Genomic DNA, 11422 nt, shown 5'->3' on the forward strand with positions numbered 1-11422 from the left:
TCAAGAGGGACACAAGGAGGACAAGCAAGGAGGAGAGCATGGGCAACCACATGAGTAAAAGGTGGTGGAGTTCCTTCTTTGGTCCATCTTTTTATATGCTTTGAATAAGGAAGATCTTGTATGAAATAGAACATGCTTCCATAATAGTTTGAACCTTTTTAAATTCTGTCTTTTAAGTTTTTGTGTTGAAGAGGCCTATGTTTACTAGTCTTTATGTCACTGCATCCTTACTTTGCTTACTTGTATGTTTGTCCCTTTAAATCAAATGAAAAGAGAATGAGTGTTTCTAAAGACCAGAGAGGAGTTCATACTATGGAGCAAGTTCATGAGTTTATGGTGTGATCATGAGTTAGCTAAGTTGGTTCAACCAGAAGGTGGGAGGACAACTATCTGTCATGAATACTGTGCTTGAGGAACACCCCATGAGACTAGCTAAATAAGAAGATCCTAATAAGAAAAAAGGAAAGAACAATAAAGGTTGAAAAATAAAAGAAAAAGAGTAAGCAATAAGGCTAGGCACCAATGGTTTTAATCTTGAGGCATGTGTCTGTGGTGCTCCTGTGTGAGGGATCTACTTGGATTAATAAGCTCTTAGGGGTGCCTTATCACTTGGTAACTTGGGTTAACTAACTCGGGATTATCAGCTGAAAGTCCACTATCAAGAGTAACCCTCAATACAAAGCATTTAGTAACCCAAAGAGGTGCTGGACACCAAGGTCTCAAGAAAAGAAAATAAATAAACTATGTGCCTGTGGTGTGTATGTATGGGGGAGAGACTTGAGCAAGTAAGTCCTTAGGGGTGCTTCAACACCTAGCACCTTGAACCAACTAGTTCGGGAGTGTTGGCTGAAAGCTTATTTTAAAGAGTTGCCCCCTTACAGAGCACTTAGCTTAAGAACAAAAATAAGCCCTGAAATAACAACAAAAGGATCAATGAATAAAAGTCTCATGGGATGCAATCACAGTGAGTATTCTAGGACAGGATAAAGGTCTGAAAGCCAGGAATGAACCTAAGTTGCTATGCATGAAACCACCATAAAACCAGGGACATGACTTCCACAAGAATGACTCATTTCTCTTGGCATTCCATTCATCATTCTCTTGTTCCAGTACTTGCTTAGGGACAAGCAAGCTTTAAGTTTGGTGTTGTGATGCCAGGGCATTTTGGCCAGTTTCACTGACCTTTTCTTTACTGTTTTTAGGGTAGTTTCATGCATTTCCTTAGGAAATAAGCTAGTTTTGGGTAGATATTCACTTACATCTTGATTCAAGCATACATTGTACACTTTACATGATTTCATGAGGATTTTGCATGAATTTAAGGATAAATTGGATGTTGCATTTCCCATGACTTGGACTAGAACTTTGATGCACTTTATTGCTTGATTTCAGGACAAAGGAAGCAAAGAAGAACCACATTAGTGGCTACGTTAGTTACACTAACATTAACACTAACGTGGAATGGGAGTAACTTGCAGAGTTAATGAGAAAAGTAATTGCCAATAATGCTCTCTAAGCCATCATTGCCCACGTTAAGAGTCATGTTAACTAAGTTAACGTGAACTCTAACGTGGAAGAAAGGAAATAGAGCCAACGTTAGTGACACTTAACATTATCACTAACGTTGGAACAAGCTCATAAGTGGCCACGTTAGTTGCCACGTTAATTTAGTTAATGTGGCCTCTAACGTTAAGAAGTAAAGGGGAAGCCAACGTTAGTGACATTCAACTTTGTCACTAACGTTGGCCAAGTCACAATAAGCCACGTTAACTTCCACGTTAACCTAGTTAACGTGGAAGCTAACGTGAGGAGACAAAGTGGTCGACAACGTTAGTGACACCAAACATTGTCACTAACGTTGGAAGGAACCCACACAAGCCCCAAATAAGCCACGTTAATTCCCATGTTAACTTAGTTAACGTGGAAGTTAACGTGAAGAAGGAAGGTGATCGCCAACGTTAGTGACACCCAACATTGTCACTAACGTTGGAATTAGCCCACATAAGCCACTATGAGCCACGTTAACTCCCACGTTAACTTAGTTAACGTGGAAGCTAACGTGGATAAGGGAAAGATGAGCCAACGTTAGTGACACTCAACTTTGTCACTAACGTTGGAGAAGGGTAGCATCGCCACGTTAGAAGCCACGTTAACCTGGTTAACGTGGACTCTAACGTGAGAAATAGGGGCACATTGGAACGTTAGTGACAATGGTAAGTGTCACTAACGTTCTCGAAGGTTGGCAAGCCTACGTTAAAAGAGCCACGTTAACTAAGTTAACGTGGACTCTAACGTAGAGAAGGGGGAGACTTCTCAACGTTATTGGGAAAGGCAAGTCCCAATAACGTGTGCGAAGGACAAAGAGGCAACGTTAGTGGCAACGTTTGTACCACTAACGCTGAAGTTAACGTGGCTCTTACTTTGGTAAGGAACGTTAGTGAAAAAGGTGATTGTCACTAACATTTTCGAACCCATATTCTCACTGAACGTTAACACCACTAACGTCCTGAGCTAAAGTCTCTACCCACTTCACACTTTCTCTCTGCAAGTAAAGCCAAGCCCAATGAAGAAGAGAACTGCTTCAAACTCAAGATCCAAAGGCCCATACCCAAGACTTGAAGAGCCAACTAGAAGAACAGAAGAGTAGTATATATAGGAGTAGCTTTGAATTAAATTGAGGGTTGGAAATTATAGGGAGCCTCTTGGCATAGAACTACTCTCTGTATTTTACTTTCTCTGCACTTCTAGTTTCATCATGTATTCTCCATCTTTGTTTTCATTTTCCAGAGCTATGAACAACTAAACCCCTTTCATTGGGTTAGGGAGCTCTGTTGTAATTTGATGGATCAATACTAGTTTTCATTATTCTTCTTCTATCTTTTCTCTTGATTTTACTTGAAAGCTTTAGATCTTCATCCAATTGGGTAGTTATCTTGGAAAATAAGCTATTCATACTTGGATCTCTTCTGAACCTTGAAAGAGGAATGAAGAGATCATGCTAGAAATGCTTTCTCATGCTGGACCAAATTGGGTTTGGATGGATATGTGACTATAATCCTCTCAACACTTGATTTGGGAAATGCATGTGGTATAATCAGTGACCATACTTCATCTCTTCTGATGAGCAATTGACCAAGGAATTGGCTATTGATCAAGATTTGAGAGATTGAATTACAAGAAATTGTAATTCGATCACTTAAGATTGCCAAGGAGATCAATGAGTGCATTAATTGAGGAAGAGATAAAAATGAAATTGATCTGGAGAATGCAACATCTCCTGAGCCCAATGAACTCCCCATTCCTGATCCTACCCATTCTCTTTAATTTCTGTCATTTACTTTTATGAGCAATTTCCCCATTCCCATTTAAGATTCTGCACTTTACTTGCCGTCATCTACATTCAGCTCTTTATTTTTAGCATTTACTTTTCTGTTATTTACTTTCCCGCCATTTAAGTTTCTGCAATTCTCAACTCAAATTCTGATTCGCTCAACTAGAACATTCCTCTAATTAAAGTTGCTTGATCAATCAATCCCTGTGGGATTCGACCTCACTCTATTGTGAGTTTTTACTTGACGAAAAATTCGGTACACTTGCTGAAGGAAATTTGTTATGAGACAAGTTTTCCATGCATCAATAAGAAGCAAATCAAGAAAACAAGGAACCAAAGGAAGATCGCGAAAAGGCACTGGTGGAAGAAACAAGCACTGAAGCACAAACTGTACACCTGAGAAACCCTTTGGTTGGTAAGCAAAACATTCAGAAGGTGCCACAGCTAGAGGAAACCCAAGAAGAGCTAAAACCACCAGAGTCATATGAGACCAGCAACAAAATTTCCTTGGAAAAAGAGGCCACAAGGAGCAGGGTAGCGTTAAAAGAAACCAGGAAGAAGGCACCAAGGGGATGGAAGAACAAGAAGATACCTACAGAGGATTTCTCTCCAGGGGATAAAGTGATCTCAGCTTATCTCCCAGCTATCCCACCTCATCTCCCCACCATCCCATCTCAGCTGCCTAAAGTCTTCACCATCAGAAGAATTCTCTCCTTAGAACATGTGGAGATCCTTAATTAATGAAGCCAATGGAGATAGATTCACTGCGAGGGGGGAAGATTTGAAGCATTACCAACCACCCTGACAAAGGTAGAACGTCAAGCTAGTGACGCTAAAGAAGCGCTTCATGGGAGGCAACCCATGTTTTATATGCTTTTAAAGTAGTTAATAAAGCAAGGTTCATGAATTCCAAATCAACTTTGACATACACTTAAATGAATCCTTTTATACAACATATAGTGAAGAACAAGTTTGGTGTTCAAGGCACACTAAGAGAACATAAATGCAACTGATGAGCGGATAATTTATACGCTTTTTGGCATTCTTTTTAGTATATTTTTAGTAGGATCTAGTTACTTTTAGGGATGTTTTTATTAGTTTTTATGTTAAATTCACATTTCTGGACTTTACTATGATTTTGTGTGTTTTTTTGTGATTTCAGGTATTTTCTGGCTGAAATTGAGGGACTTGAGCAAAAATCAGATTCAGAGGTAGAAGAAGGACTACTGATGCTGTTGGATTCTGACCTCCCTACACTCAAAGTGGATTTTCTGGAGCTACAGAACTCAAAATGGTGCGCTTTTAATTGAGTTGGAAAGTAGACATCCAGGGCTTTCCAGCAATATATAATAGTCCATACTTTGGCCGAGTTTAGACGACGAAAAAGGGCGTTGAACGCCAGTTCTACGCTGCAGTCTGGAGTTAAACGCCAGAAACACGTCACGAACCAGAGTTGAACGCCAAAAACACGTTACAACTTGGCGTTCAACTCCAGAAGAAGCATCTACACGTGTAAACTTCAAGCTCAGCCCAAGCACACACCAAGTGGTCCCCGGAAGTGGATTTATGCATCAATTACTTACTTCTGTAAACCCTAGTAGCTAGTTTAGTATAAATAGGACTTTTTACTATTGTATTTGACATCTTGGGACGTCTAGTTCTTAGATCATGGGGACTGGCCATTCGGCCATGCCTGGACCTTATCACTTATGTATTTTCAATTGTAGAGTTTCTACACACTATAGATTAAGGTGTGGAGCTCTGCTGTTCCTCATGAATTAATACAAAGTACTACTGTTTTTCTATTCAATTCAACTTATTCCGCTTCTAAGATATTCATTCACAATTCAATATGAATGTGATGAATGTGACAATCATCATCATTCCCCCACGAATGCGTGCCTGACAACCACTTCCGTTCCACCTTAGATTGAATGAATATCTCTTGGATCTCTTAATTAGAATCTTCGTGGTATAAGCTAGATTGATGGCGGCATTTATGAGAGTCCAGAAAGTCTAAACCTTGTCTGTGGTATTCCGAGTAGGACTCAGGGATTGAATGACTGTGACGAGCTTCAAACTCGCGAGTGCTGGGCGTAGTGACAGACGCAAAAGGATAGTAAATCCTATTCCAGTATGATCGAGAACCTCCAGATGATTAGCCATGCAGTGACAGCGCATTGGACCATTTTCACAGAGAGGATGGGATGCAGCCATTGACAACGGTGATACCTCCAGATGGTTAGCCATACAGTGACAGCGCATCGGACCATTTTCATAGAGAGGATGAAAAGTAGCCATTGACAACGGTGATGCCTTTACATAAAGCCAGCCATGGAAAGGAGTAAGATTGATTGGATGAAGACAGCAGGAAAGCAGAGGTTCAGAGGAACGAACGCATCTCTATATGCTTATCTGAAATTCCCACCAATGAATTACATAAGTATTTCTATCTTTATTTTCTATTTATTTATAATTTATTTTCAAAAACTCCATAATCAATTATTATCTGCCTGACTGAGATTTACAAGGTGACCATAGCTTGCTTCATACCAACAATCTCCGTGGGATCGACCCTTACTCACGTAAGGTTTTATTACTTGGACGACCCAGTGCACTTGCTGGTTAGTTGTGCGAAGTTGTGAAGTTATGTTTGGACCATGGTATTGTGCACCAGTTGTTGGCGCCATTGCCAGGGAGAGAACGAACATATTTTACAACCTCAGAGTAACAATTTCGCATACCAAGTTTTTGGCGCCGTTGCCAGGGATTGTTTGAGTTTGGACAACTGACGGTTCATCGTGTTGCTCAGATTGGGTAATTTTCTTCTTATTTTATTTTCAAAAAGTTTTCAAAAATTTTTCAAAAATATTTTCTTCTTTTTCGTTCTTCCCAATTAATTTTCGAAAAAAATTTTTTTAATTTATGTTCTTTAGAATTTTTAAGAATGAATTCTAGAGTTTTATGAAGCATGTTGAAGCCTGGCTGGCTGTAGAGCCATGTCTAAATTCTTTTGGACTGGGGCTTCCAACCCAACATTATCAAGAGCAAGCTAGTTGTTGCTAATCCACCTACTGCTGTTCCTGATCCACCTGATTTACATGCTGAAGCTTGGCTAGCCATTGGCCATGTCTAGTGTTTTGGACTGGAGCTTTCATTGAAAGCTTGGCTGGCTAGTGAGCCATGTCTGATTCCTAGACTGAAGCTTTAGACTAAGAATGCAAGATTCCTGGAATTCATATTAAAAATTTTGGAATCCTTATTTTTCTTTTTCACAATAATTTTCGAAAAACTCCAAAAAAAAATTTAGAAAATCATAAAAATAAAAAAAATATTTCATGTTTCTTGTTTGAGTCTTGAGTCAAATTGTAAGTTTGGTGTCAACTGCATATTCATTTTGCATTTTTCGAAAATTCATGCATTCATAGTGTTCTTCATGATCTTCAAGTTGTTCTTGGTAAGTCTTCTTGTTTGATCTTTAAATTTTCTTGAATTGTGTCTTTTCTTGTTTTTCATATGCATTTTTTGTTTGTTAGATTCTGAACATGAAAGATTTCTAAGTTTGGTGTCTTGCATGTTTTCTTTGCATATAAAAATTTTCAAAAATATGTTCTTAATGTTCATCATGATCTTCAAAGTGTTCTTGGTGTTCATCTTGACATTCATAGCATTCTTGCATGCATTCATTGTTTTGATCCAAAATTTTCATGCATTGAGTCTTTTTCATATTTTTCTCTTTCATCATTAAAAATTCAAAAATCAAAAAAATATATTTTCCTTTTTCTCTCATAAATTTTCGAAAATTTGAGTTGACTTTTTCAAAACTTTTTTAAAATTAGTTATTTCTTATGAGTCAAATCAAATTTTCAATTTAAAAATCCTATCTTTTTCAAAAATCAAATCTTTTTCATTTTTCTTATTTATTTTCGAAAATTATAAAAATATTTTTCAAAAAATATTTTTCTTAATTTTATCTCATAATTTTTGAAAATATTATCAACAATTAATGTTTTGATTCAAAATTTTCAAGTTTGTTACCTACTTGTTAAGAAAGATTCAAACTTTAAGTTCTAGAATCATATCTTGTGATTTCTTGTGAATCAAGTCATTAATTGTGATTTTAAAAATCAAATATTTTTTTTCAAAACTAATTTCATTCATATCTTTTCAAAAATATATTTTTATCCTATCTTTTTTAAAATCATATCTTTTTAAAACATATCTTTTTCAAAAATTTGATTTTAAAAATATCTCTTCTAACTTCTTAACTTCTTATCTTTTCAAAATTGATTTTCAAATCTTTTTTCAACTAACTAATTGACTTTTTGTTTGTTTCTTATCTTTTTCAAAACTACCTAACTAACTCTCTCTCTCAAATTTTTGAAAATCTCTTCCCTCTTTTTCAAAAATTCTTTTTAATTAACTAATTGTTTCAATTTTTAATTTTAAATTTGATTTCATTCCTAATTTTCGAAAATCACTAACCCCTTTTCAAAATTTTATTTTCGAAAATCCTCCTTCTCTCTCATCTCCTTCTATTTATTTATTCATCTACTAACACTTCATCTCACCCAAATTTGAACCCCCTCTTCCATCTGTGTTCGAATTTTCTCTTCTTCCCTTCTTTACATTACATTCTTTTCTTCTTCTACTCACACAGGGGAACCTCTATACTTGGGCAAAAAGGATCCCTATTATTATTATTTTTTTCTTCCCTCTTTTTCATATGAGCAAGAGCAAGGACAAGAACATTCTTGTTGAAGCAGACCCTGAACCTGAAAGGACTCTGAAGAGAAAACTAAGAGAAGCTAAAATACAACAATCCAGAGATAACCTTACAGAAATTTTCGAACAAGAAGAGGAGATGGCAGCCGAAAATAATAATAATGCAAGGAGGATGCTTGGTGACTTTACTGCACCTAATTCCAATTTACATGGAAGAAGCATCTCCATCCCTACCATTGGAGCAAACAATTTTGAGCTTAAACCTCAACTAGTTTCTCTGATGCAACAAAACTGCAAGTTTCATGGACTTCCATCTGAAGATCCCTTTCAGTTCTTAACTGAATTCTTGCAAATCTGTGATACTGTTAAGATTAATGGAGTAGATCCTGAAGTCTACAGGCTCATACTTTTCCCTTTTTCTGTAAGAGACAGAGCTAGAGTGTGGTTGGACTCTCAACCCAAAGATAGCCTGAACTCTTGGGATAAGCTGGTCACGGCTTTCTTAGCCAAGTTCTTTCCTCCTCAAAAGCTGAGTAAGCTTAGAGTGGATATTCAAACCTTCAGACAGAAGGAAGGTGAATCCCTCTATGAAGCTTGGGAGAGATACAAGCAACTGACCAAAAAGTGTCCTTCTGAGATGCTTTCAGAATGGACCATCCTGGATATATTCTATGATGGTCTATCTGAATTAGCTAAAATGTCATTGGATACTTCTGCAGGTGGATCCATTCACCTAAAGAAAATGCCTGCAGAAGCTCAAGAACTCATTGACATGGTTGCTAACAACCAGTTTATGTACACTTCTGAGAGGAATCCTGTGAGTAATGGGACGCCTCAGAAGAAGGGAGTTCTTGAAATTGATACTCTGAATGCCATATTGGCTCAGAATAACATATTGACTCAGCAAGTCAATATGATTTCTCAGAGTCTGAATGGAATACAAGCTGCATCCAACAGTACTCAAGAGGCATCTTCTGAAGAAGAAGCTTATGATCCTGAGAACCCTGCAATAGCAGAGGTAAATTACATGGGTGAACTCTATGGAAACACCTATAACCCCTCATGGAGAAATCACCCAAATTTCTTATGGAAGGATCAACAAAAGCCTCAACAAGGCTTTAATAATGGTGGAAGAAATAGGTTTAACAATAGTAAACCTTTTCCATCATCCACTCAGCAACAGACAAAGAATTCTGAGCAGAATCCATCTAGCTTAGCAAGTTTAGTCTCTGATCTATCTAAAGCCACTGTGAGTTTCATGAATGAAACAAGGTCTTCCATTAGAAATTTGGAAGCACAACTGGGCCAGCTGAGTAAGAAGATCACTAAAACTCCTCCTAGTACTCTCCCAAGCAATACAGAAGAAAATCCAAAAGGAGAGTGCAAGGCCATTGAATTGACTATCATGGCCAAACCCACAAGAGGGGAGGAAGACGTGAATCCCAGTGAGGAAGACCTCCTGGGACGTCCAGTGATCAATAAGGAGTTTCCCTCTGAGGAACCAAAGGAATCTGAGACTCATCTAGAGACCATAGAGATTCCATTGAACCTTCTTATGCCATTCATGAGCTCTGATGAGTATTCCTCTTCTGAAGAAAATGAGGATGTTACTGAAGAGCAAGTTGCCAAGTTCCTTGGTGCAATCATGAAGCTGAATGCCAATTTATTTGGTAATAAGACTTGGGGAGATGAACCTCCCCTGTTCACCAATGAACTAAATGCATTGGATCAACTGAGATTGCCTCAGAAGAAACAGGATCCCGGAAAGTTCCTAATACCTTGCACCAAAGGCACCATGACCTTTGAAAAGGCTCTATGTGACCTTGGGTCAGGAATAAACCTCATGCCACTCTCTGTAATGGAGAAACTTGGAATCTTTGAGGTGCAAGCTGCTAAAATCTCATTAGAGATGGCAGATAATTCCAGAAAACAGGCTTATGGACAAGTAGAGGACATGTTAGTAAAGGTTGAAGGCCTTTACATCCCTGCTGATTTCGTAATCCTGGATACTGGGAAGGATGAGGATGAATCCATCATTCTTGGAAGACCCTTCCTAGCCACAGCAAGAGCTGTGATTGATGTAGACAGAGGAGAATTGATCCTTCAACTGAATGAGGACAACCTTGTGTTTAAAACTCAAGAATCTCCTTCTGTAACAATGGAGAGGAAGCATGAAAAGCTTCTCTCAGTACAGAGTCAACTAAAGCCCCCACAGTCAAACTCTAAGTTTGGTGTTGGGAGGCCTCAGCCAAACTCTAAATTTGGTGTTGAACTCCCATATCCAAACTCTAAGTTTGGTGTTGGGAGTCTATAAAATTGACCTGATCACCTGTGTGGAGCCATAAGAGCCCACTGTCAAGCTATTGACATTAAAGAAGCGCTTGTTGGGAGGCAACCCAATTTTTATTTATCTAATTTGATTTTCATTCTTATTGTTCTTTCATGTTTTATTAGGTTCATGATCATGTGGATTCACAAAATAAATAGAAAAATCAAAAACAGAATAAAAAACAGCAGAAGAAAAATCACACCCTGGAGGAAGGACTTACTGGCATTTAAACGCCAGTAAGGAGCATCTGGCTGGCGTTCAACGCCAGAACAGAGCATGGATCTGGCGCTGAACGCCAGAAACAAGCATAGAACTGGCGTTCAACGCCAGAAACATGCTGCATCTGGGCGTTGAATGCCCAGAACAAGCATCAGTTCGGCGTTTAAACGCCAGAATTGCATGCAAAGGCATTTTACATGCCGAATTGGTGCAGGGATGTAAATCCTTGACACCTCAAGATCTGTGAACCTCACAGGATCATCTCAGGATCTGTGGATCCCACAGGATCCCCACCTTCCCTCCTCATAATCCTAGTTTCTTCCACATCTTCTTCTTCATCTATTCTTTCTTATCCTGCTCGAGGGCGAGCAACATTCTAAGTTTGGTGTGGTAAAAGCATTGCTTATTTTGCTTTTCCATAACCATTGATGGCACCTAAAGCCAGAGAAATCTCAAAAAAAAAAGAGAGAAGAGAAAAGGGAAGACAAAAGCTTCCACCTCCAAGTCATGGGAGATGGAGAGATTTATGTAAAGGATCTATAGCTCAGTGGTAGAATATTTGACTACAAATCAAGATATCCCTGAGATACCTCAGGGGATAAATTTTCCCCCACACAATTATTGGGAGAAACTAAGGATAGGAGCACCAAAATCACTAGGGATCAAGCAATAGAGACAAGAAAGAGACATAGAAGAGCTCAAGGACATCATTGGTTCCTCAAGGAGAAAACGCCACCATCACTAAGGTGGACTCATTCCTTGTTCTTAAACTTTCTGTTTTTCATTTTTTTATGTTAAATGTTTATCTATATTTGTGT

General features: G+C 38.3%; 1 non-coding gene across 1 annotated transcript; it reads right to left on the minus strand.

Moving 5' to 3' along the window:
• Window positions 1–8591: 8591 nt before the first annotated feature.
• Window positions 8592–8699, minus strand: LOC148568589 (small nucleolar RNA R71). The gene has a single exon (XR_015881969.1). It is a non-coding gene; the product is annotated as a small nucleolar RNA R71 (small nucleolar RNA).
• Window positions 8700–11422: the final 2723 nt, after the last annotated feature.

This window comes from Arachis ipaensis, chromosome B4 (assembly GCF_059453495.1).
Source record: "Arachis ipaensis isolate K30076 ecotype BB chromosome B4, ASM5945349v1, whole genome shotgun sequence".
NCBI classification, from domain to species: domain Eukaryota; kingdom Viridiplantae; phylum Streptophyta; class Magnoliopsida; order Fabales; family Fabaceae; genus Arachis; species Arachis ipaensis.